General features: G+C 42.3%; 1 protein-coding gene and 1 long non-coding RNA gene across 19 annotated transcripts in view; one reads left to right on the forward strand and one right to left on the reverse strand.

The window, feature by feature from the left end:
- LRATD2 (LRAT domain containing 2) overlaps positions 1-27,032 on the reverse strand; it is a 305,269-nt gene that overhangs the window by 172,908 nt on the left and 105,329 nt on the right. For 16 of the 18 annotated variants that reach the window (XR_012128502.1, XR_012128504.1, XR_012128518.1 and 13 more), the window contains one exon: positions 12,986-13,157. The gene's annotated coding sequence lies outside the window, so the exon portion shown is untranslated. Of the gene's footprint in view, positions 1-12,985; positions 13,158-20,850; positions 20,987-27,032 lie in introns of all 18 variants that reach the window. The other 2 variants (XR_012128508.1, XR_012128503.1) reach the window with 1 other exon arrangement.
- Positions 4,940-15,685, forward strand: LOC140848044 (uncharacterized). Its single transcript, XR_012128520.1, has 3 exons — positions 4,940-9,915; positions 13,323-13,516; positions 15,367-15,685. It is a non-coding gene; the product is annotated as an uncharacterized lncRNA (long non-coding RNA).

Here is a 27,032-nt window from a genome sequence, read left to right on the forward strand (position 1 = left end):
TTTTCTTTAAATATTTGTGCTTTTTTCTGAAAAATATCATAATACAGTAAAAAGTTTACTAAAGTAATTAGATAAAACCTAAGGGCTCTAATCAAGGAGACTGGAGTTAAAAAATTCTTTTGTATGGAATATTCAGGAGAAGTTAATCAGAATTCTAGTGTACAATCTGGAAAAGTGTACAATTTGCAGTTCAGAACTATACAGTTTTATGGGGCTGATCCCCATGTGTTCTGGGTTGTCTTTTGAATCAAAATTGATTCTGGAAAGGATAGAAATGAGTACCAGTAACTGTGGGAGAGGGGAAGGAGAGTCCAAACACCCAGTTCTCTCATGCTACTCTTTGACTAACCAGAACTCCCCAGTGCTATAGGTCCTTACGTACACCTTCTTATCAGAAAACCAGACAGTTTCTGAGTGAGATCCGTCTGCAGAGGCATGCAATCTTACCCAGGATGGGACTAAACAAGTGATCATCCAGCCCCTACTAGAGCTGGGTGAAGAGCGTCCTAGGCCCTCAGTGAGCCTGACCATTCCCTGTGCACTCTCTGAGAACCCACTTTCTGCCAGGACAGGGCTAACTAATCCAAGGTAATCTGCACTGTTTTACCATCTGGATTTCTTTTCCTGGTGAAGGTAACTGCCTTTCAATACCTCAATGCAATGGATGGTCCCACAGCAAGCTTGGTAGGGAAGGTCTGGGAGCATGTGGTGCTTTCATCAGACCTTACAGGTGCTCACTTATTATCTGTTTATTTCCAGACAGATTTCTTTGCTATTTCAGGACACATATCGAAGATCAAGGTTGATATTTTTGACCATCTAAAGTTGATACTCTGTCTCCAGGGGACTAGTTCCATGGTCATAAAGGCTATTATTTCTTCAGTCTGTGTTCCTGAGCAACTTTGTTTATACCTTGTTTTTGATACTTCACATATTCTGCCATCAATAAGACAGCAGCATTTGAATATATTCCCTCTAGCATTTGAGGAGTTCCTCACAGACCTTATTAATCAGTCACAGTCTCTGGTCTACAGAATATGGCCAACAATAAGGAAAAAATATGGATATAAACATTAAAAAAGTAATGAAGAAAAAAAATTGAAAGTATTGATGGGATGTGAGATAACTTCTACTTAATAGGAACTACTAACGACTATGCAGCTATGTAATAAAAAGTCAATTATACTGAGGATCATACAAGATTTAAGTAAGAAGTTAGTTGAATGAACACTTAAATTACATGAAAATTGGAAAGCTTTCTCAATACAGGTACAATAGCAATACTAAAAGCTCAGGCCATCAGGAGTATGAAATCCCCCCCTTTTCCTAGATGCTGAACAGTCAGCTGTAGTCACGTACTGAAATTCACAAAGACCCACATTTTTACCAAACAAGAGAGATAAGACTGAAGGTGGCAGTTGCTGACTCTAGACAGGATTGCTCATTTCTGAAAGTACCAGCCCTCTCACTCCTGTTAAGATCCAGTGGAAAGATAAGCTCAAAAAATGAGGTAAAACTATGACTTACATCTTTGGGTGAACTGGCTTGCTAATAACTCCTGAATTGAAAATGTTCCCCGAGCTTCAGGCCTCCCCGCAAGGACAGAGCCAGCTCAGTCATGCCTGTGGCATGACAAGGAGATGATGAGGAGTTGAACTATGCTCATTTCATTCCTCAGGTCACCCATCAGAAAAGACACTCTTGCTGGGGGCACAGTGATAGGCTGAGGAGCCCAACAGAGTTATAAACTTCTCACATAGAAACAGAAAAAGTGGTAAGTAAATAAACATCCCCCATCAATAAAGTAAGGTTCCCAAATTCTGTCCGTAGTCTGATAACTCATTCCCCGTAAAACAAAGTGAACTATACTAGTGCTCTGCGTCTTGTTCATCATCTATGAGAAGGCTCCCTGTGATGGATTCTGTGGGAGATGTGCACCCCTCCGACCCCAAGGATCAGCCATATTTCCCCTCCTGGTTAGCCCCAGGGAGTGCTGACAGAAATGCAAAGACAGTCATGGGTAACAAATACCTAAGTATTTATTGTACTTCAATGGCAAGGTACAAAAAGAATCAAGATGCATGAAATAAGGCTCCTTAGGATTCTGCTGACTGGTCTGGGGTAGAAATGGGACTGGCTGATTGTATACTTTTGTCAGAGTCTGAAAAGCTCACAGGGATTGTTCTGGTAAATCCAAAGCAGTTATACATTTATGGTCGCAAGTATTCTGCTGTTGATGTGCAATTCTAGCTGGGGTTTTAGAACTGAGTATTGCAATTCAATTTGAAAAAAAGACTATGAAGCCCAAGAAGCACATAAATCTTTCATAGTTTAATTATATAGTCTTTTGTGGCTTGTTCTCTGACTGTACAGTGGATACGTACATACATACATGTGTATGTATGTATGTGTTCTGTGAATTTATCTATTTACACAAGCATGTCACATACTGTCAGTTACTAGAGGTTTCTTATTCATAAATTGTCCTAAGTATGCCTCTTTAAATATCAAAACTCCTTAATTATTAAAGGCATTATACACTTTAAAACTTTTTAAGCAGATTCCCTGAATTACTAAAAGAAGATTCTGAGGAAAAATTAACCATTTCTTAAGTTCATTATTATGAACATAGGAGGCTATGGAATGAACTTGGGTTAATGAAATATTCAGAGATACTTGCCCATCCATGCAATGGTCCAGTCTGTGCTTATAATCTGTCACTATCAGCTATTCAATATCATGAAGATAAAATTTACATACAGTGAGATGCATAAATCTTAGGTGCATAATTCAGTGAGTCTGATAAATGTTATACCTGGGTTAGCACCACCCCAATCAGGACACAGGATGTTTCCAACGTGACAGAGAGGTCCCTCTTGTCCCCTTCTAGTAAATCCTATGCCCTCCATAGGCAGCTACTGTTCTCATTTTCATTCCACAAATTAATTTTGCCTGTTCTTGAATTTCATACAAATAGAATCAACAGTATGTAGTCTTTTATGTCTGGCTTTTTTCACTCAAAATTTTTTAAAATTCATCTATGCTGTTGCATATGTCTGTTGTTACTCTCATATTGCTGATTAGTAAGCCATTACTACAATAATCACAATCTGTTCTTCCATTCTTCTACTGATGGATATTTGCATTATTTCCTTGTTTCCTATTATCAATAGGCCATAGTAGACATTTTTTATAAGATTCTGAACCACTACATAATCATGTTGAAAAAATTTGGGCCCCTATATCAAATCAAATGAAAAAAATTAATCTGTGATAAACCAAACCAAATGTAGAAGCTAAAATAATTTAAGAAAAAAGAAATGTAGAATATCTTCACAACTTTCGGGTAGACAAAGATTTCTTAGATATGACATAAAAAGCCCTCAATATAAACTGAAAGTTGATAAATTAGACCTCATGAAAATAAAAGCTCATGAAAACACATGATTTAAAAATGAGGAATTACTGTCAATGTATACTAGACACTGAACTATTTTAGCAATACATTTGATAGAAGACTTACATCCAGAATAAATAAAGCATCCTGCAAATTAACAAATAAAAAAACACACATATGAAAAGTTGAAGGAAGACTGGAAAAGACACTTCATGATAGAAGATATGTGAATGGTAATAAATACATTAAAAATGCTCAACATGACAAGTCACAAAGAAAATGCAAGCCAAATAACAATCATGTGTCATTCTATACCCATATGAATGCAAAAATTTAAAAGACTGACAATACCAAATGATGATAAGAATGTGGAACAACTGGAACACTATGCATTAGTGATGGAAGTGTAAAATGATACCAGCACTTAAAAAAATCAGCAATTTCTTGGAAATTTCTCTATATATGACTATTTAGACATTCCATCCTTACGTATTAACTCAAGAGATAGGAAAACCTTGTTCCGCTGTTGAGACTAGAAGATTTTATACAGGGTACTTTGAAGAGCTTTCCTGTAAGGTATGACAGAAACAGCACATCCAAGGAAAGCACCTTTGTTTGGGCACTTGCTGTGTGCCAGACACGGTATGTACCAGACATTATTACAGGAGATAGTATATACAGATACAGGAAATACAGGAGCAATATGACTTTTACAAAGGTAAACAAGTAAATAAGGAACAATAAGGTTTTTACAAATTATCTTATGCATTCATCAAATATTTAATAAGTTTCTACTGGTGTTGGGCACTGTTCTGCGTGTGGAATATACTGAAGTAAAACATAAAAAGATTAGATTTCTATTCTAATGGTACTTAAATTTTAGCAGAGATTGAGGAACTATAAAACTTGAAATTAACAAATGAATAAAAAGGTAGTTCCTGATAGTAAGAGCTACTCTAAGGAAACTGAAATAGTGGAATAGGATAGAGAGAGACAGCAGGCTCGAGCCACATTGGATTGGGTGACCATGGAAGCTGTGTCTGAGGAGACCAAGTACTTGGGGTAATTGTCCAATGAGAATTGGGCACATGCAGATCTGGAGAGGAATTACCCAGGCAGAAGGCACAGTAACAGCAAAGGTTTTGAGGCGAGGCCTGGCCTGACTGGGTTGGAGGAGTACATGGAGGAGCCTGTGCGACTCAAGAGGGAGGGTGGCAGGAGAGGAGGTCGGGAAGGGAGCAGAGGGCCGATGCTTTAGGCGCTACAGTAAACACTTCAGATGATATTCTAACTCAGTGGACCGCCATCAGAAGGTCTGAAGCCAACATTTTAAGATCTGCTCCAGGGACACTGTTAGGGCTCCGTTGATGACGATTATAGCAGGATATGACTTAAAGGTTAATCACATCACTTTTTAATAAAACCAAGTATTTATTCATTTATTAATTTATCCACTCAATAATATTAACTGACCATGATTATCAGCCAGATGCTTTTCTAGACACAAATGTACAATCACAAATTGCACCACCAAAACCCCCACCCTTATGAAGCTTGCGATCCATTAATGTGCTTCTCCAACTTGGCTGAATAGTTAGAATTGCCTGGGGGAGGGAAGGAAGGAAGAAGGGAGGGAAGGAAGGAAGGAGGGAGGGAGAGAGGGAGGGAACTATTAGTCTATTATTTTTTCATCTCTTCTGACTATTTTAACATGCAAACTGAGGTGAGAAAACCACTCTTTTCTTAGACACATGGGGGCAGTGTGAAGCAGTTGTAGAGGTTTACAAAAAAATCTTTTTAGCCTTGTTTTCAAACAATATAATGAAGAAGCTGAAGCACAAATAAAGTTCAAAATGCAGCCACTGTTCTGGCCAGTTGTAGAAGAACTAAGATTTGAATCCTTATCTTTCTGATTGCATAGCAATATTTTTTCCATATACTTCAGATACAAAATGTTTTTCAAAAGTAATTAGTATCCTATTAATTATTTCTTAATTTTTCCATTTAGTATCCAAATTATTTTGGTTCTTACAAAATGTTAAAAGAAAACAGAATGTACAACTATGAGTAGAGTTTTAATTTTATATTTCAATTCTTGAGTTGATTACAAGCAATTCCATGATTAAAGAAAAGATGAGGAAACCTAGAATAATATTCATTTATGCAGAGTCAGAATATCAAGTTTGCTCAAGATTCGGGTTTCCTCCCTCATCCAGTCTAATAGGAAAATTAAGATAGGAAGTTGCTTCTTTGTACAGAAGTCTGTCCCTAACGTGCTCTGTAGGTTTGTGGGGGTATTTCTATTTGGAAGATTAAGTTGGCCTTATCTTAAACAAAGATAGAATTTAAAGAGAAGAGATTTTCACGATCACTAAATCTTCATTTTCACTGGACACCAGTTTGCATAACATAGGTGACTTATGTCTACAGTGTTTTCAGAAATAAGTAGAGAAAAATTAATTTTCCTTTCAAGCCCAATGGTAGTTTTATATTTTGCCACGTTTCAGCTAACTTGGAACTTTAAGGAATAAGAAACAGCAGGAATTTAATCAGAGACTCAAGTGACGGTCTTTAGTAAGATTCAGTGTTAATATAAAACTAACCTCTAGTAGACCTACTTTGGCACAAGTATTTTGTGCATGTAGGAAGAGGTTAAACCTTTCTTAGCTATCGGCATCCTTTACTATCTAGAGATTTAAATATGTTACTAAAGGAATTTAGAACAAGACACAAGGGCTGCCTTGAGTTGAATCTTTGAACATTCATTTTGTTGAATGAAAAAGGTCTGAAAAAAAATCCAGGATGTGCTAATTGTGTCTCTACCTGTTATTGCCACCCACTCCACCCAAGTGGGCAGTCTCCCACCCTGGCTCCAGTACACTTTGCAGCAAGATTCAATACTTTATTGTATCCATGTACCCTTCTCGCCTCAGCCAACTCCAGAACTATGAGAAAAATTGGTAATAATTCAAAACAAAAGTTGACATGTTGGTTCTTTCCCCACAATGCTCCTTTCTGATAACTAGATCCACACCTGATGCCATGCTCCCAGCACTTCTGTCCTCACTCTAAGCATCTATAACTAGGGCAACTACTAGTCCAAATGGCCTTGAGCAAGTTAGACAGTGGCACCACCTCTGGAGAACCACAGCTCCTTAGCGAGCTGGAAAGCAGCCAGGCTCGCTTCCAGCACCTGTACGTCCCCAGGCTAGGCACGCAGTGGCCCTGGGCAATCTCCTGGGATTAACCATACCTAGTTTCCTTAGGATGAGATTAACAACCTTCTACTGTTAGTTAGAGTACTTCTCAGCGTTTCTCCCACTATCCTAAATGTCTAATTGAAGAAGTTACAGGACAAAATCATTTTTTTTTTAGTAGGGGAAGGAGGGGAGGGATTTCTGATGTTAAAACAGCAATAAGAACAACAAAAATATTTGATCCATATTCCAGCAATTAAAATAATGTATTTAACACTAGTCCCTATTTTAGGAAGACCCTCAATAGGAAGAGTTGGCTCCCATCAACCAGGCTCTCACCTGAAGTAGTCAGAAGGCTATATTCATCCTTAAAGGTAAGAAAATGATTTTAAGAGTTTGAAGGGGAAGAAAGGATGTCAACTGTCACACCCTTGGCTTTTTTCCTCAGTCTTTGAAATGCAACTCTGAGATTGCTTGGCCAGTTTCTTTCTAAGTCTCTTAGGAACAACATACCAGTAGTGATTAGGAATAATTGTGGCTATACCCATAAACAGTATTATTAAGAGCTATACTGGGTAAAGCAGGTTTGTGTGGACTAGTCAGAGGGTCTCACCACTTCTATAAAAGAGCTTCTCAAATTTGGACATAATCTATATGTAGCACTAAGGAAGAAGTGCTGGAAGAATGGCAGATGGAACTGACATTTCTTGAGTCCTTGCTCTGTGCTAGAAATTTTGAGTTACTTTACATATATTATCCTTAGATTGCCTGGGCAAACATCACCCATGGGCTCATTTGGTTCTGTCTGGTTTGGGCCAGAAGAATCTGCCTCTGACTTCAAGTGAGCAAAGGTAATTTTGGTCAGTGATTCGTTACCTGTTAAGATGCCTGAAGTTGTTTTCTTTAGTATTGATCAAATCCATTACCATCATTACAAAGTGGATGATTCTCTTGGAGAATGGGAAGAATTGGAAGAAGTGGGGAGCTCCCCAGGTGTCATACCAAGAAATGTCCCTTCTAATCCCAATAGATGACAGGAACCAGGAACTCTTGACTCATCAGTATTTTTTCTTCCTGATAGAAACCATTAGATATCTTGACATGTCTAATTATATGCACCCATAACAGGAATTAAAGTCAGGTATGTGCAGTGGGCCCCTATTTGCCTCTGGCTAAAGTGAAAAGCTTTCAAAAAGCAGAGGGCCATGCAAACAAACATAAAAGGGACAGGAGAGGACTTCAGTTTCTGGAAGATGGAGTAGAGGTACTTTTCTCTATTTTTTCCTGCTAAGTAAACTAAAACCTTTGGGAAGTTTATGCAAAACAACTATTGTGAGACTCTGGAAGGTGGAGAGAAGACACAGACTAGCTAAGAATCTAAGATGCAAAAGAATGACACGGTGTTGAGTTCTCTGGTTTCTTTTTGCCTGCTATCTCCTGGGCTGAGTGCTGGAGATGGTGGCACCCCAGAAATGCCAGCGTGAGTGGAGGGAAAAGCTCCAACAAAGCCCGCTTTCTCTAGCAAAGGACCAGGAAAAGGGCAACCTAGGAAGACAGGAAAGTTTTAGAAATAACAGCTCTACTCCAGCCAAACACCACAGAAAAGAACTTAGGCCCCACCTCCACCCCACCCACACCAGCAGAGGCCTAGATACTTCTACCCTCACGAGGCTGCAACAAGATGTGCCAGTGTCCCTCCCCACTGCAGCGTTGGTCTCAGAGGAGGCCAAATAGGGAGCTTTTTCATACATATGCCTGTACACAAATGTGTGGCACTTTTATTTGTAACAGCCTAAACCTAGGAACAACCAAGAGGTACTTGAACAGGTGAATGGCCAAACAACTGGCATATCCCCACCATAGAATTTTGTACAGCAATCAATAAGAACTATTAATATGGTCAAAAATTAATACACTGTGGGTTAGTCTCCAGAGAAATATGCTGAGAAAAGCCAGTTCCATAAGGTTGTGTGCTGTATGATCCCATTTATATAATATTCTTGAAGTGATATATTATTAAATGAAATAAAGCAAGTTGGAGAAAAGTATACTGCCATTTATCAAACAGAGGAGGTGAGGATGCATACATGTATTTTAAAAAAATTTTTAATAAAAGGAATAACAAAACAAAAACTTAAAAACAAATGGCCCCCATAGGGAAGAAAAAAACAGGGTTGGGGAATAAGGATAGAAGTTAAATTTCCCTGGATACACTCTATATCATGATATGACTTTGGAACACATTAGTATTTTGCATAATTATAAAATAAATAATAAGTAGTCTATATAAATAAAAAGTAGAATGAAACAATTGACTTGAATAGTATACTGAGTTTGTGGCATAACCACATGAAAGGAAACATTTCAAATGACTTTATAACATAGTAATTTACTGTATATCTTTCATGGAATACACCTGGAAGACAAAGAAACTGCCAAAAATATTAAATTGATTTTAATAGTTGTGTTGTTGATGGTAGTGTTTATATTATTATTCTGAGTCTGTTGTGTGTGAACTGTGTGAGAAAGAAAATGAATAATTATATCAGTGTTGTTGAGAAATTCAATGTTTGGCATAAGAGAAAGGAAATAAAGATGTACAATCAAAAATATTAAGTAAAAACTATGTAGACCTAATTTGATATATAGTATCTACATGAACTCATGACAATTATCTTCATCTCCTGGCTCTGTCCACTGAAAATGTTTGGAAATAATAGCCATCCCTGTAGCAAAGAACACTCTTAGCATCCAGATTATGGTCTTCCACTCTTAAAGGAACTCAGGATCTCGAAAATATCCATGAATGATGTTATATGATGATGCTATGCTGTATCAGAAAGCAAAGAAGGTGTGATATCTACTGAGGTTGTACTAAAAGGTCTTAAGAACTCAGGAGTCAATTTAAAAGACTCCTTGGGCTAAGATAGGCATCATAAGGATAATCACAATGGATTAAAACATTCTAAATGTAGATGTATCCATAAATTCATAAAGTTAGTAAAAGAAAAAAAAATTGCCCTCATTCTCCTTTGGATTATGTTACAGAATCATCTCATTTATTCTGAAAAATAAAAAGCAATGAAAAGGAAACATTTATTCTCCTTTTCCTGCAAGAATTTTTCTCAGGGAAATCAAACAGTTGACAAGGGAAAGTTTCTTTATAAAAGCATTGTCACTGACAAATGAAGGAATGGTAGAATTAGAATGTTGTCATTCTGCAACCGTGGAGAAAGACTGCAGGGACGGGGGATGGATCACCTACGTGATGAGTAGTACTGGCTGCTGACACCTCAGGCAACCTGCTGATGGGAAGGCAAGGTACAGCTTCTGGGGAATTCTTGCCAAAATTCAAACTAAATCTGGAACAAAGCTCTAGAACAATTCACCAATTTAAAAGAAACATAGGGGACAGAAGAACATGATAAACAACAGAAAAATCCCAACTGTGAGGAACTCCAGAGACTAATGATCTGGTTTATTTAATAAATAAATAAATTGTAAGGATAAGATCAAGATTAAGAAAAAGAGAGAGAGAGATGGAGAGAGAGAGAGAGAGAGCAAGTGAGCAAGCAGAATGGGGAATTTATAGATTGAAGCTTTTTAAGAGAAATACAAACCATGATGGTGTGATTTATGAATCTTATTTTAATCCCGATTCAAAGGAGTATTAAAAAAATTTAAGATAACAATAAATTTTCATCATCAGCTTAATTTTTTTTGCATTAACAAAATACCATTGCTTTCATTCTTTAAATGATAATGATATGGGATTATGTTTTTTCAAAAGGACCCTTAAATTTTTTGAGGGTAGTATAGAAATATTTATGAATGGAATATATGATAATTGGGATTTTCTCAATATAATTGGGAGAGGACTGCATGGGGATACAGGCACAATAGGTTTGACCATAAATTGATCTGGTGGATTTGGGTGCCAGGTATACGCGGTTTTAGTAAACAGCTCCCCTCGATTTGTTCGAAATGTTCATAATAGAAAAGTGTAGGGTCTCATCCAGGATGAGGCGGTGCCTGAGGTGGGCATGAGGACTATGGGGCAGAAGCAGCCCAAGATTATTGGGCTCAAAGCAGAAGAGCAGATTTTCAAGACAGTAGAAAAAGAATGATCATTCTTTACAGTAATAAAAATGAAGAAGCTACCGGAACCAGTAATAACGTGAATGACCCTCACAAACACCAAAAGGGGCCAGACACCAAAGGATACACACAATATGGTTTCATTTATACAGAGCTCAGAAAAGGACAAAATTGATTTTTATGCTTTTAGAATGCATATAAATGATAAAAGATAAAGAAAAGTGAGGGATGGAATTATACCAAATGTCGGAATGCTGGGTTTTCTCTATGGGAGAGGGAGAGGGTCTGTGATCAGCCAGGGGTGCAGAGGGCCCTCCTGGGCTCTGGCAGTGACCTTGTTCTTGGCCTGTGGCATTTTCCTAAGCATTCACTGTAATAGTTAAACTTTACATGTTTTTTTGTGTGTGTCTTTTTTAGTATATAGCTCTTAAAATTAAAACAAAGTTTAAAGGAAAAAAAAAGGCAAAAATTTATGAGCAATATCATGGAAGGAGGAAGACTCCCTCACTCCCTGCGCAGGATTAGACTCGACCTAATCCTGAGGTACAGCACAGGAGGTGAAGCGGGGAGGAGCTGCCCCTCTCGCAGAGGGCTGCAAAGTGACAGAGTCAACAGCATCCCGCTGAAGAGCAGCTGGGGCATTCTGTGAATTAAGGGAATATGGAGAAGTGTGCACCACTTCTGCAGTGATAAAGCCAGAGGACGTAACCTTAGTCCCAGAAGCCAGTGGCTGAATGAGTTTTGTTTGGGATATTAGAAAGGATGGTACTGAGGGAGTTGAGTCTAAGCAACAGAACCCAAAACTCTGACTGGAACTCAGGAATGGTTATTCAGTGTCCAAACTGGCACAGTGCTCCAGGTTTCTGCTGGGTCGCAATTCTAAAGCAACTTCACCCTGGTCAGAGAGTTGAGCTGCCTGCCCATGCAGAGACGCCACGGCGCATGGGATTTGACAGCCACCTCTGACTCATTGGTTTGCATCTTTCTCTTCTCTTCGCTATAAGACTGTGTCTACTATGCACACCACTGTTTCTCCAGAGCCCAGCACAATGCCTGGGAGACTTCAGATGCTTGCTAAACCCTCACTGATTGAGTGAGTGAATGAATGAAGAACTCCTATCTCACATCCATACAAGTTGAGCCTAGAAGAGCTGCAGAAGGGAACTGGAGCCACAGTGGGACAGACTGCGTAATACTCAACACCAGATACTCAAACCTGTTTTCCATACCAGCCAGCTGACCTTTCATTCTATTAACTCCTCTGCATTTTTTGCAGAAGCCAGACTAGGGCAGCTGGGGCTACAATATTGCAAGAAAAGGAGTGAAGAATAGGTGCTCATTCCTTTAGTAAGTGGTCATTCTAGAATTTTTCAAAGTAACATGTTGTTTTGACATGTTTTCTAAGGAAAAGCTCTGTGAGGAAGTGGGATAAAAGGTCATTTAAGGCAGTTGAAAAACAGCAGAGAGGGTGTAAGGGATCAGTCAGAAATTGAACCAGTCTGGAAGGCACCTTCCTACGGGGGACATCTGGAGTGGCACAGGAAGGGAAAGCAAGCTTCAAGGCACTGGACAGTTAGAAAGGGGAGCCGGGGTCAGGGGGCAGTATGACAGGGACACCCCAGGAGTTACAAGAGCTTGTTCCAATGACTGATGGCACTGAGCACCCACAGCCACCACCCAGGTGTGCCTGCTGCAGTCGCCTCCTAACAGGTCTCCTTGCCTATGGCTTCTTCTGATCCAACCGCTACCTGCCCCGACCCCCCACAACCCTGTTCCATGTTAGCATCCCAGTCAAGAGGCCTGGGTTCTACTCCAAGCTCTTGAACGCTGTCCATCAAAGACATAATACAAGCCCACAGGTCATTCCACATTTCTTACTAGCTACATGAAAAAAAGCAAAAAAAGAAACACGTGATGTTATTTTTGATAATGCAGTTAATTTAATCCAATCTATCTAAAATAATATCATTTCAACATTTAACCAATATAAAAAATATCAATGAGATATTTCTAGTCATACTAAGTCAGTGAAATCCCCTGTGTATTTTATACACTGCAGTCAGACTGGCTGTATTTCAGGTGCTTTATAAGCATATGTGGCGAGTAGCTACTTTGTAGGACAGGGAAGGTCTATTGTGTGTGACCCCAGGCATGTCACTTCACCTCTCTGAGCCTTGGTTTTCCCTCTATAATATGTGGGTTAGGCTAAAAGATCTCTAAGTTACCTTAAATATACCACAGACTCATATAATATCAGCAAAGAAAAGCTCTACTTGGTAGCAAGGGACCCTACCTCTCACTCTGGCCAGCTGGTGTGAAGATAAGCAGTAGAGGTGGTTGATCCCAGTGATGCAGATATTGTCTATTCAAATGACAAGGGAGTAGGTGCAGGGGACAGTCCCTGTAGCAAAGCCATCGTCTCCCTATGAAGTTTATGGCGAGTTCCCTTGTGGTGTGGCCTCAATCTGCAAAGATAAGAGAAGGGCGTTAGATTACACAAACCACCCAGTAGCTACTAACAACGAGAGAATCAAAGCAAAAAGTAGCTTTTTTTTTGGAACCCAAAGACCTTAAGGGACCAATTGGCTGCATAAATTCCTTAAGGAAATTAAACTAATACTTCTTTCTAGAATGTACACTGCTGGAAGTCACATATGTACCATGGTAGAAGCAAAGAAGGGAGGTCTTCCCATGAAGATTTTCTCCACTGCCAAACTCTGGGGAGATAAATACATGGTCCCGCCATACAGCCTGCTTACCATACAATTCTCTGGAAGCTGTCCTAGTCAGATGGAATCCAGCCTCACCTACTGCCTTGCTCCAGGTAACCTCCCTGAGCACATCTTCAGCCACCCTCTTACTTGCTCAACTTGGAACCTTTTCCCGCACCCCGGCCAACAGCCTCGCTGGATCCCAGTCGTGCTCTGCCTTTGCGCATGTAGCCTTGTCGGGCTTGAATGCCACCCTGTCCTTTTCCATCATGCAGAATGGGTCTCAATATTCAAGTCACACAGCATGTCCTCTGTGAAGCTTGTTCTAATTCTGCCAGGCAGAGTAAGCAGTGACTCTTTTTGCGTTTCCACAGCTATTTGCATTATGTCAACACAGAAGCGCTACAGAGTGACATGCACCACACACACCGTCCTGTGCAAATGAGCAGACGTAGGTTCAAAGCCTGACTCTGCCATTTACAGGTGTTGTGCTCCTGAGCAAGTTATTTAACTTCTTGCAGACTCCTCATAAATAAAGTGGTAACAAAATTAACTAGCTAAGAACACTGTTAGGTTCTTTCAGTTAATCCTCACAGGACACCACTCAATGGTGTTTATTAGGACCAATAGTATTAGAAGTACCAGATGTTTATGCATTAGTCCACTTAGAAGACATTTTCGAGCATCTGCTAAGCACTGGCACTACTCTACTACTCTACATTTGTAGGGATTCAGAAGGAGAGATTCAGGTAAATAAATGACTCCACCCCTGCCTGAGAGCAGCTTATTATATCAGTAAACAAAGCTCCAGTCTTTGATGCTGGAACATAAGCTGCCTTTCCCCTTGTTCCCTCCTCCAGAAGGCGAGTTAAACAGTCAGGGACTGCCTTTGGTAACTGGAATCTGTTAGGAGGCCTGTCTGGCTGAAAAAAGGAGATAGCCAGAAAGGAAACAAGACAAAGCTATTTGCAGCAAGACAGGCCTCCGTGGGAGTCCACACAGAACCAACAACAGTTACAGCACAATCTGAAAGATGCCCTGGCCCTGCCTTCCTTACATTTACTTCCCATTTCAGTGAAAGCTCTGCCCCACCCAAGAACAGGAATCCCAGCCGAGAGTTAGCAGGGCTGGCAACTGGCTGAAGGATGATTGTGATGAAACCCTTCTCCCTAATAGGTGCAGCTTTCTATTAACAAAATGAGAGGAAATACATGAGTTCCCTCTGACTTAGCCATGCCTCCCTCAGGAAGAGTTCGGTTTGGGGAGACATAATTAAATTTTTTCCTAAGAAAGGAGATGTGCTGGAGAATGGCTATCCCTCTAGCATGCAGCACTTCCAGAGACATCCAGAAGGCTGGGGTGGAGGAAGGGTTGGCAGGGCCAGGACAGGGCCAGGCCTGGGAACCGAGAGCCCAGGGAGGAGCCGGTCCTGGCAGGGACTTTGAATGCAGAAGGCCAGGCAGACCCCTGAGGGTCTGAGGGGTGACTCTGATCTAGCAAGTTCCTTCCTGACATGAGGCTCAGGTCAGCAGAAATCTTGTAGACCCCCTCTTGCTGTAGGGGACTCCCACCACACTGCCAAGTTCATCAGAACTGGCTCAGGAAACCCTGGGCCCTGCAGGCGACAGACCTGGAAGGTCAGGGGGAGCTCTGAGGGCACGTGGTTAATACGGCAAAGCCAGTCCCCAGGCAGCAGAGCAGACCCTGGGTTGTGGTGCAAAGGGGCTGCTTTTCAAACCCATGCCGGGGGCATTGCTAGGGTTGGGGAATCCCTGGGGACTTTCTTCTACCAGGGGACTCCACCTGCCTCCAGGGAACTGAGGGGCAGCTGCCCCTGGTGCTAAATAAACTGCAATTTGGGCCACAATGCAATCCCGTGGGCTTGTTTCCAAAGTGAGCTACGGATTAGAAGGCCCAGTGCGACTTGCTGCTTTTCTATTTCTCATAATTTTTCTCTTGTTAGGAAAGACATCTGGGTTCAAACATGGGCATGAGAGATGGATAATAAGAGACAGAAACAGAGGAAATATCCAGAAGCTCTGATGAAAAACAAAACAAGTCAGTTAAACAAGGACAGACCCTCCATGAACTGCAAAACTGCCCTAAACAAAATAACACCTGATGACAGGTGGTGACATTTATGCAGAAGAATGGGAGATGGCAGCACTGGCCTGGCATTCTGAGGATGGTGTCATTAAAGATACAGGTGAGAAAATGCATTCGTTCCTGCATAAACCAAGCAAAAATCCAAAACAGGATTAGAGTGCTGGGTGGGGGTATGAGTGGGTGAATAAATGTGGCCCACAGAAAAATAAATAAAAGTGTCTTGCAGCACCTGCAATTTCCTTCTGTCAGGGTCACCCTGAGAACTCTGCGCTGCTGCCCCAGGGCACTCCCAGGCAGATAACTGAGGGGGCATCTCAGATCTGCCCTTCAGGGTGACCTCAGCAAGTCTTTCCACAGCTTTCCCCTTGTTTGCCGATTGTAAAGCTCTCGCGTGCTCTCTCTTCTGGGCCTGCATAACAGGGTTCTTCTCTTCCTGCGCGTTTTGCTTTACCTGTACAATTCTTTCTTCCAGACCTTGAAATCCTCCTTAGGAAAGAATTTTGTTTCACTCAGTTTCAATGTCTTTTCCCCAAGGCCTGCTTGATAAAGAATGAATGGAAGGAAGGAAGGGAAAGACTGCTGAGTGGAGCCATACGGAATCGTGCAACTGTTTCTTTAAATCAAATCAGGGGGGACCAGGTGCACTGGGCTCTCAAGTCAGACAGCACGGTGTCAGTTCCTGGCTAAACTAGCTGTGTGATCTTTAGCAAGTCTCTTATCCTTTCTGTGCCTCAGTCTCCTTGTGGATAAATGAGGGAATGTGACACCATCCATTTCTTGGGTCTGTCATGAGCATTAAGTGACAGAATGTGTATAAATTGCTAAGCACAGTGCCAAGCACTTAAAGGCACACACTAAATATTGGCAATCACCACTCTGAAAGAAGAAGTGATTAAAATGAAGCCCGTGTGGTTGAATCAAGCTGGGAGATCCAGTGGCCCGTGTGTTCTACATTTCTCCTTTTTCCCTCAGCACAGGAAAGAGCCCCTGTGCTCCCTTCAGATATTAGAAATCTGTGAAAAGCACTGGGACTCACCATAGAAGAGACTCAACTACTGAAATCAGACCTGGATTCTAATCCCAGATTCTTTGCTTAGAAGAATGGAAAGTTACTGAATCTTTCCTAGGCTCTTGAATTCGCCTCCAGCTCTGCTAGACATGCCTACGTGCACAGTAGTTCATTGTTATTTTCCAGGAGAGAAGAAGAAAGAACACACACACATGCACACTTACACAGCTACCAAGGAATTTGACAACACCCAGCCCCGTCTGGACACGTGAGTGGTCCTTCCCCATGCTTGATGGAAGGCAGTAAGTACCGGGGGTCTCTACAAACAGACCTGTCAGCCTGCTGCCAACACTGGGGACAGACTGCATCTGACAGAACTAACCCCTCCAGAGGCCACATCTTTAGCAGACAGCAACAAACGCAAATCAGGAGATGTGTGGCTTTTGAAACGACTTTATCAATTGTCAGACTAGGATGCTCCAAGATGGCTGGGTGACTCTGAGCAAACAGGAAGAAAGGAAAGCCCCACAAATTCCAACAAAAGTTCCAGAAAGGACTCAAGAGTGATAGCTACATTTTGAGTAAGACAGCAACCTGTTGCGTAAAGAAAGAACATTTCCAAACGCACATTGCAGTACCATATTTGGCTCTAAGGTGGAGGGAAAATTAGTCTTCCGTACACAGAAAAGCAAGATTCCTGACTACCCTATCCTCCCACTTCCCACCTTCTCTCCCAAAACCAGGACTTTAAGCTATATTCTAAAAAGGAAGTTCATAAATAGAGCCAAAGAAATCGAGAGCATTAGCTTTAACTCACTAAAGCAGATTGCCTCACTTTTGCTAATTAACTTTGTATTATGGAAAATTTCTGCCGTGTATAAAAATAGAATAACCCAATGAATTCCCATGCATTCATCAACCACTTTCAACAATTACCGAATCTTGTTCTCTCTATCTACACTTGCTTCCCTTCCTCTTTGTATTAACGAAAATCTCAGCTACCAGGTAATTTAATTCATAATATTTTACCCTCCCTCTTTACTGAGTATCTTCTGTGTAGGCTTATCACTCAGCCAACACAAATAGATAGGGAATATTCCTTCTGAAGCATGTGAAGTTTAGGCATTGTGTGATAAATATTATAGAGTATGACCTGTGTCAGGCACAATTCTCAGTGTAATTTTATAATACCAACTTATTTAATGTTGTCCTCCTAACTCCCCAGTGAGAAGGTAATTTTATCATCCCACTTTACTGAAGAGCAGGCTGAGGTGCAGAGAGGGTAAGTGTTTTTGCCTAGCATCACACAGCTAGTAACTGGTGGAACTGAGGAGTACAAAGTGCTAAGAAGGCACAATAATGGAAGTAGGCCATTCTCTCTTGGGCATTGAGGAGTGAGTAGAAGTTCCCCATGTAGACAAGAGGGAATAGAAAAAAAGCTCCATAAGAAAAGGTCCCAAAAAAGAAAGAACATAACACATGAGAAGGAAGAGTTTTGGAGGCAAACCAAGAATGGCTTGAAATGGAATTGAACAGGTAGGTGAAGCCAGGTTATAAGGGCTTTTGTGAGTCATGCTGGGGAGTGTGAACATCTGGACAGCCAGCACAGATGAAGCAGGTGAACGATGAGATCAAAGCATATTCGAAAGATAATTCTGGAAACTACCTCGAACATAGAATGTTAAGTGGGAGGAATGGGAGGCCTACACATGTCCAGGTAACCTGGGAGGTGGCCGAGCCTAAGCCAGAGCAGTGGAAAGAGGAATGGAATGAGAGTTGGACATAGGACTCACATGACAGCATGCTAACTGGGACTTCTATGCCTCAGAATTTTGGCAGAAGCCCAGAGCTGTGAACAATAAAGAGCAATGTTGTGAATTCTGAAGAGGTGCGGGGCACATCAACAAAGAACCTAAGGAGTGGCCGGACTCCTTCCTGAGGACTTTGGCCCATTCCCCCACCTGCAGTCTATAGAAGAGCGAACCGGGGACTGTCCAACACAGAACTTTGCAGGACATCGTTGGTAATGTAAAGGTCACGTGCTCTCCCCTCCTGAGCCAAGAAGGGGACTCAGTGGTCCCCAGAGTCAACAAGGCCCAGGGAAGTGGGAAAATTCTTAGGAGGACATGAAGCTGTTTCTTAGAGTCCAGTGGAACAGAGTGCATGTCTGTGAGCATGGCAGAGGGCTGTCTGGACTGCCAGTGGGGCGGGAATGCAGCAGCCAGAGAGGCCTAGAACTTCAGAGTTCACAGGCAAAGACACCAAATGTCCCCACAGGCTAAGACACATTCTACCCTGTGCTATTAGGAGAAGCTAGACTTGAACAGCTGGCGGCTGACAGCACATACTGAGGGTCAGGGTCCAGCATGTTAGGGCAAGAGAATTGGTGAGCAGGGCAGATGAGAGCCTCCTGGGATAGATGGCAGTGCTCACATAGCAGCAGGCCGAGGGTCCCGTGTAAGGCCTGCCTACGAGGTTGGCCCTTGACTGGCCTCAGCAGGTGTCCGGAAACTTAGAATGTTCTCACCATTCCCAGAATTGATCACGGGTCCAGCTCCCTGTGCTAAACTGTACAAACATGGTTTATGCTGTCTGCCTGCTTTCCTTCTGGGAGCTTGGAATTTTATTATGTGCCAGGAAGAGGCTGCCTACATACCAGCCCCCAATAGAAACTCTGGGTGCTGTGATACTGATGAGCTTCTCTGGTTGACATACATGTTGTCATAACGTTTGCTGAAGAATGAGGTGTGTGCTGGGTGACTCCACGGGGAAGGATCTTTGGAAGCTTGTGCCTGGTTTCCCTGGCCCCATGTGTCTTTTCCCTTTGGGGATCTTGCTACAAAGCCTCCAGCTGCAATAAAGTATAGCTCTGAGTACTGTTGTATGCCAAGTCCTGGGAGTCTTCCTATGATTTCCCCACACTAGGGGTGCCTGCAGAGAACCCACCATGGCCCCTCAAGGGAAGCAATGCCAGCACTTGGGGGTCTGCCTCAGAGGGTGCAGATGTCAGATATGATGGCCTCGGTCACGTAAAACCATTTTTAGATTTTAATTTCTCAGTTTTCTCCTTGAGCTGATTCTGGGGAAAACAGAGGCAGTGAGGGGAGAAAGAGCAAATGAAAAAGAGGAAGTGAATAAGGAAGCAGGGTGAAAAGTGAGCACCCACTTCCTCTTTGCAGGTCATAAAAATGTGAGTCTGCCCTGAGCTGCAGTGGGAAGGAGAGTTGGTGGGGGGGTGGGGAGGAAGGGACGGGGTAGGGAACAGTATTGAACTGAATCGGAGATTAAATTTTGATCTTTTTAATATGTGAAAGTGAGACTGTCCTAATAATTGAAAGTAACTAGAAAGAGGTTACAAAAGCCATGTGATCTGCCTGAAATGGGGTCAGGGATGGGAATGAAGATCCAGAGAGTGTTTAAGGACAGTACAGAAGCACAAGGAATCTGCTTCATGATTGAATCCTACCAAGTCCAGACCATTCAATAGCACCAAAACTCAATTTCTAAGCACAAGCAAGTGTTTGATAAAACTTGTTCACCTATAGTTAAAGGAAAACTGGCTGGAATTCTAGCTCTGCTAATTTCTAGTCATGTGATATTTAGGGAAGTTTCTTAATCTCTCAGACCCTCAATTTATGCTTTCATAAAACGTGGACATGCATATCAACCTCACACATGGGTCACTGAGAATGAATGAGAGAAGACACATCAAGTTCTGGCACCTTTGGGGTCCCTGGCACCTTCGGGGTCCCCGGCACAACTCACTCCCTACCCCTACTGGCCGCCACCCATCCTATTTCATCTTCTTCAGACTTTTATGAAATATTTGGAAAAGAAGTGTTTTTATGGGGCTGTGTGTTTTTATAGTCTTGATTTTGTTTGTGGGCATGAGTATTTGCCCAAGTTTGTAGAATGCATACTTAATGACGCCGAGATTTAGACCCGGGAAGTCAGATCCCTCTACTGCCTTTTGCAACTGAGTCAAGCGGATGCTGCCTCCATCCTAACTATGAATATGAACATCGGTCACTGTGTCTCCCAGCACACATCACCAGGCTTCTGTTTGGCTCAGAAGGAACGTGGCTTGTGTATCCTTCCCCATTCACATCAATATGGTGACAGATTTTCAGTAAGAACAGACATGCATCCAAAGTACATCCCCATCCATGCCTTAGATAACGTAGACATGCCTGAAATTCAAAGCAGGGGAAAAAACTGGATTTAAGAAAGCAAGTAAAAGATGGTGTCTCTCAAGTAAAGGTAGCACTGCAAAACCCCCACCACGGCCATGGCAGTTCCTGGGAACTGGAGGGCCCATAAGCCCCCGCTCACATGCGAAGCGCAGGGGAACCTGGCTCCCTCCGTAAACCGCCAGCTGATCTCTCTGCCAACAAGAGTTGGAAACACTCCGAATACACAGTTCTTGGGTTTCCCTCTTGTCTTTTCCACCGCATATTTAGTCAGGAGACTAGAGAGAAAGCAAAAGAAATAGAATCAGGCACATTTAGCGAATATGTTCTGAGCACACTTTATGCCTCTTTGGCCTTCATTCTCCTCTTTTGAGATGAGGAAGACAGACCAGATCAGTGGTTCTCAACCTTGGCTGTATCTAGGATCATCCGGGAGCTTTTAAAAAGTACAGGTACCCAGGTCATCTTCTGATCAATTAAACTGGAATTCTGGACCAGAGTATGGGTGTTGTTCAAGATCTCCCCAGATAATTCTAGTAGGAATGTGTCATTGGGCTAGATGACACTCATGGTTATTTTCACCTCTAATATTCCTCTTCTGATGATTTTTTAAAAGTGGGACTATAAAGCAATGAGATGGCTTCTCATACCTCTCATGAAAAGCTGTGTCAATGCTAAGTCTTCTCTTTGGGTTATAGATGAAAACTGGGCCAACCTAGTGGACAGACAGAGTCATGGTATGGTTATAGGAACTTCCTAATGTTCAACATCTGGGTGGCAATGATGAAGTCTAAGGCCAGAGGAGCCAAAAATTCAAATGCTTACAGGGTCTGGCAAGTAATGTAAATGCATGACTGAGGCCAAGTAACCATAAGAAGTGGGGTTAGTGGTACTGAAAACGTGTGCCCTGCCTACAGGCATTCAGACAGGCTCTTGCACCCTCCCTCCCTCCCTCCTTCCCTCCTTGTTTCCCTCCCTGCTTGCTTCCTTCCTTCCTTTCTTCCTTCTTTCTCTCTCTCTCTCTTTCTTAAAAATAATGTTGGCAGAATGAAAGATTAATTTATATGCTTAATTCACCTGTGAGTCACCTGTTTGAGACTCCTATTGAGACATTCTGATACATTTGAAAAAAAACTAGTGAGAATATTACAAAAGCATCTACTTCTTTACCAGACCTCTGGAAGACACCACGTCATCCACAGGCCACACTGCAGTGGACAAGAAAATACAGAGATAACAAGACCTACTGCCCAACACTGCTCCAACCCTACTCACCCTGCTTGTCTTCCTGCATCTCTACGGTGCTACAAACTTGGCTGCACAATCTGCAGTCAAATACTTGCTTACGTCCTTTGGTTTCTGTGTTCCCTCTGGTTTCCCTCCTGGACTTACTGCACTTCCTTCCCACATGGACTTTTGAGCAGAAATGCCTGAAGACTGCATGTCCCACAATCTCCCCGGCCACGGAAGGCCCCATCCCCGGCTGTCCTCTACCTCAGGGTCGCTCAGCCTCGGCATTATTGACCTTTTGGGCCAGATGATTCTTTCCGGGGAGATACTGTGTGCCCTGTAGGATGTGTAGCAGCATCTCTGACCTCTCTCCCCTAGATGCCAGTAGCACCCCACCCTCCCAAGCAGTGACAATCAAAAATGTTTTCACACATTGCCAGATGTCCCCTGGGGGACAAAATCTCCCCTGGGGGAGACCCACTGCTCTAAGTGCACACAGTGTCCCAGTACCTGTGATGAAAACGGTACAGAAAGCTCCACTGGTGTGGGACGCAGCCAGCATGATAGTCAGGCTTCTGAAAGAAAGGCCCCGGCTGAAAAGGAAATGAGCTTCAGTATGACCAGCTGTGTCAGTTCCATTTCGTTGTGAATGTGGATGGCTCTGCTGAGTGAAGGGCAGAATGCTTTTTGCCTTGGGCACGGACATTACATTAGAATAAAAGCAACCTGAGAGGTGTTTGTTTTTTGTGGAAAGTGCGTGCAAGGGCAACTCTGCTCATCGGATTCTTTTGAATTAATGTGGAAGCTATAAATAAAATGTTCTCTCTCTTTTGGATTGGCTTTGATCTATTGTTATTCCTCCCTTTGTTGAATCCTTTAAAGGCAATTTTCATTCAGATTCTTCATCAGTGAAGCAGGCAGACCTCAATACTTGGACACAAAGCCTCAGTCGTTTCTGCACACTAGCCCCATGTCAATCAGCCAAGCACCCCTCTCTCTTAGATGACTGTTCCCTTAATGCCCCTGGAGAATGGAAGATGGAAGGACGAGGTTGAGTTAACTAGGACAGGCATATAATGTGCAGAGAACAAGTCTGACTGACATTTTCCTCCTGTGTTAAGCTTACTGAATAACAGTTATAGAATTACTGCAATCACAATGTTAGGTGCCCTCGAGGAAGGGATACAGAAGAGATGCATCTCCTCCTGGGGTGAGGGGCATGATCCAGAATCCCTGCCTCTGGTTGGCTCATTAATAATTGAACCCTCTGATCCCAGTCCACACTTGAGCAATTGCTCAAACTCACATGCGAAAAATGACATGAGCTTCCACTGTCACAAGGCAGTCATGAGTCCACTGCAGTCAAACATTTGTGTGCTAAATAGGTATGGGAGGAGGTACAGGGAGCAGAGAGTGTCCCCTCCCTTGAAACAATCCCAGTCTTGCCTCTCATGTGTGTTGTGAACTCCTCTGAGATTCAGTTTCCTCATATTTAAAATGAAAACAATATTTCCTTCATAAGGTCACCTAAAGCTTTAAAAATCTCCCATGACAAGTGCCTAGCATCACGCCTGGTGTAGGGAGGCGCCCCTCCTCTTCAGCACTCCCCGCCTCCTCCTCGCCATCACTGCTGCCATCACCAGCATCTGGTTGGCACCGCTCCTTAGAGAGGTGAATGCTGGCTTTGTGTTGGTTTCTTCTCCATTTGTGGCAAAGAGGACTCCAGTTATTCTTTCCATGGGATTTTGGGGGTAGGGGAAGGATTTTTCCCCAGGCTTCTTATTTCTAGAGAAAAGTGAAAAATTCCTCAGAAATCTGGATCCTTGCAGACTTTCCATGACTGAGTGGATGGTAGCTTTCACAAAGGCTTAGTGCAAAGGTCCAGAAGGCTATGAGGGGGTTGTACAAATTGAGTGTATGACTCTCTGCCTTTCTTTTCTGTGAAGAGCATATGGGCTGTGATTTCATGGACACTAAAGACCCACATGTCAACAAATATCCTTTCCACTCCAACCTGAATTCCGGGGTAGGTTACAAAAGTGGCGTGGATGAGTGGGCAGGCCATGGATAATGAAGGCAGGTGCACATGGAATCAAATACTGTGTCTTGCATTTAATAGGTGTGGAACACTGACCTTCTGTAAGCCTCAGTGATCTAGTCTGAAAACATGCATGGAACATTCTTACTTCGCAGAGTATTAACTTCTGGCTCAGTTCCAACAAGGATGTGTGACAAACTCCTAGAGAGGAGGGTTGTGTTCAGTGGAAGGACCCCAGTAAATAAAAATGCTGTTAAAACTAGAGTCTGGAAGATGCTGAAGCCAAGGCGATTGTTTTGCCCCAAGTCAGAGTTGAATACCAATGAGAGAAGAGTCTTTCTTTCTCCACTCAAGGTCATGGCGCCACTGTGCAAGGCTGGAGGGAAGAGAACTTGAGTAAGGATGTGATCTTAAAATGCAGCTGCTCCCAGGCACAAAGGATCAAGGAACCACAAGCACAAATGACAGTGGCATCAGAAATGCTCACATACTCGGGAGGAGAGTCAAGGCCCTCTGTGAGTTCACAAAAGACAATCGAAGAGACGGACCAGAAAGGGAGGATTAGGAAGGAGAGAGGCCCCAGAGATTTTATTATTTAGGATCAGTTTAGAAACTGTTCCTCATCTGTTGTGGCCCTTTGATATTTCCAGCTGCTGTACCATGAGAAACAATGGCCACACTTGGATTTACAAACTACTCATCTGTGCAGCAAACAGGCAAATATGCAACGTTGGACTCATTGGAAAGACAGAAGTCTGTCAGAGAGCACCTGAGCAGGAGCCAGGAGCCCAGCTCCTAGACCCAGCAATGCCCTACGTGTGACCCTGTGGATCCTGAACAAGCCTTGGCTGATTTGATGCTCATCCCAAAACCAGGGTTGAGTTTGTTGTGGAATCCTCATCTGTTAGGTGGCATTGTTGAATTGGGTAGTAATTCTATGGCTCTTCTATGTGAGGTTTGGGGAACCTGGGTTGGAGGTCACCAAACATAGCAAGTAACCCAAAACATTCAAGGAATCCACCTCTTTCCGTCACATAATTTGGCACCTTCTTGTCTTCTCAACAAAGTGGCTAACAGATAGGTCTTCCCTACATGGAACAAAGTATCCTGAAAAGATACCAGTTTTAACCAGAAGACAATATATGCATCTCAGAACAGCATTCTCCCCCTACAAGGTGGTTCACCTGCCTGATTACACTGACTTGAATTCCTCACCAAGGGCTCGCAGAAGCCCATGGGGAAATAAGAGTAAAACCAACTTCACTTTTCAGAGACTTTTCCCCATTTGGAGTGCATGTAGAAATGAATTTTAAGCACAAATCTGAACTTACTGAGTTTGAAGCAAATTGAAATCTTGACCACAAAGACTGAAGGTGACTAATCTAAATTGAAGCCTACATGCAGGCAAATCAGTGCACGTGAGCTTCTTGGAATCTGTGTCTCCTATGGCCAAATATGGAAAAGAGAGAGAGAATGACACATTCATCTTCAGGGCTAGATTGGTCCTTGAGGAGCATGGAGAACCCGCTTCCAACTTTAAAATGATGTGGCTCTATGGGTCTGTGACCCTGTGAACCTTAAAAATTATTTGATGAAAACAGAAATACACCCTGACAGGTTCACAAATAATAGTAATAGAAGTCACCCAAGCTGCCCATTAGTAAGCACCTACCATATGCCAGGAAATAATCATCTAAGCTCTCTCTTCTCTCTCTCTGTTCTTCCTATGTCTGTCTATATAGATAGAAAAAGGTAGATATAATTTCAAACAAAGGATCCATGAGGTTAGCATTATTATAACCATTTTTAGATGAGGTAATTGAGGTTCAAAGAGATTTAAATATAACTTGATTTGACTAGCTAACAAATAGAAGAATCAGCATTTAAAACTTAGGCTGGCTCCAAAGAATTTCCACCATCTCATCCTCCAAGGGCATGCATTGGATATCGGCACACTAGTAGAAACATAAAGTGGTAAACGGTCATAGTCATAATGGTTTAATCAGTGTTGTGTCTGGTCCCTGGTTGCTAGAAATACGCCCAAAAAGAAAGGAAGCCTTGCAGGAATTTTCCATCATGCTTCAATATACTGGTCAGCATGACAGCTCAGAGTGTGAGGTGTGAAGTCCGGCGTGGCATTTCTCTACATAACATAGGGTCTTGGTAACTGGCCATGAATCAGTGGTATTGACATCACCTGGAAGCTTGGGAGACTTTCAGGCTTTGCCCTTGGGCTCTTGGGTCAGAATCCACCTTTCAACAACATCCAGGAGGGATTCTTATTTACATTAAAAGTTTAAGAAGTATTGATTTAGGGCACCAAAGTGAGAATAATATGGATTGTTTGCAATGCCATGGGCACCCGCAAAGCTGGGCTTCTGGAGTGTTGTGATTTATGATGATATTAAAATCCTTTGCTTTTATAAGGAACATAGTACATTATAATAAAATATCATTTATTGAACACTAACTCTACCTATCTCAGGCACAATACTAAGCACTTTAGTTTATTATTTTATTTAAGTCATAGAACAACTCTAGAAGACAGCCAGTCATTAGCCTCACTTTGTAGAGTAGGGACTGAAGTTTATAGAGATCAATGAACATGTTATGTTCAAAGTCACTTAGCTGGTAAGTGGCAGTTCAGGGATTTGAACCCAGAGAGGGTGATATAGTACTTACACCTCAAATTGATTAGCATACTATGCTGCCTCTCCAACCCAAGAAAGAAAACACCCAGGAGAGTTAAATGGAGCGTTGTGTTTCAAGGAAGTTAGAGCTACATTTTCAACAATACCTTACTGTACACCAGTGCAAATCTCTCATCAGTTGCCAGGTCTGCAGAAAGTAATTTACTGCTAATTAAATTACAATGTTTGTGGATTAATTAAAAAGTAAATTAAGCACAGTGATCAGTCTCAATAATAATGGGACAAGTGGACATAATTTGCCTTTTATTATGATACACTGACACAGACACAGTGTCACCTGTAGTACATGCTCACCAAAAGATGTTTATCCCAGATCAATTCAGAAGACTGAAAACTCAGAGAAAC

This window comes from Manis javanica, chromosome 2, assembly GCF_040802235.1.
Source record: "Manis javanica isolate MJ-LG chromosome 2, MJ_LKY, whole genome shotgun sequence".
NCBI lineage: Eukaryota > Metazoa > Chordata > Mammalia > Pholidota > Manidae > Manis > Manis javanica.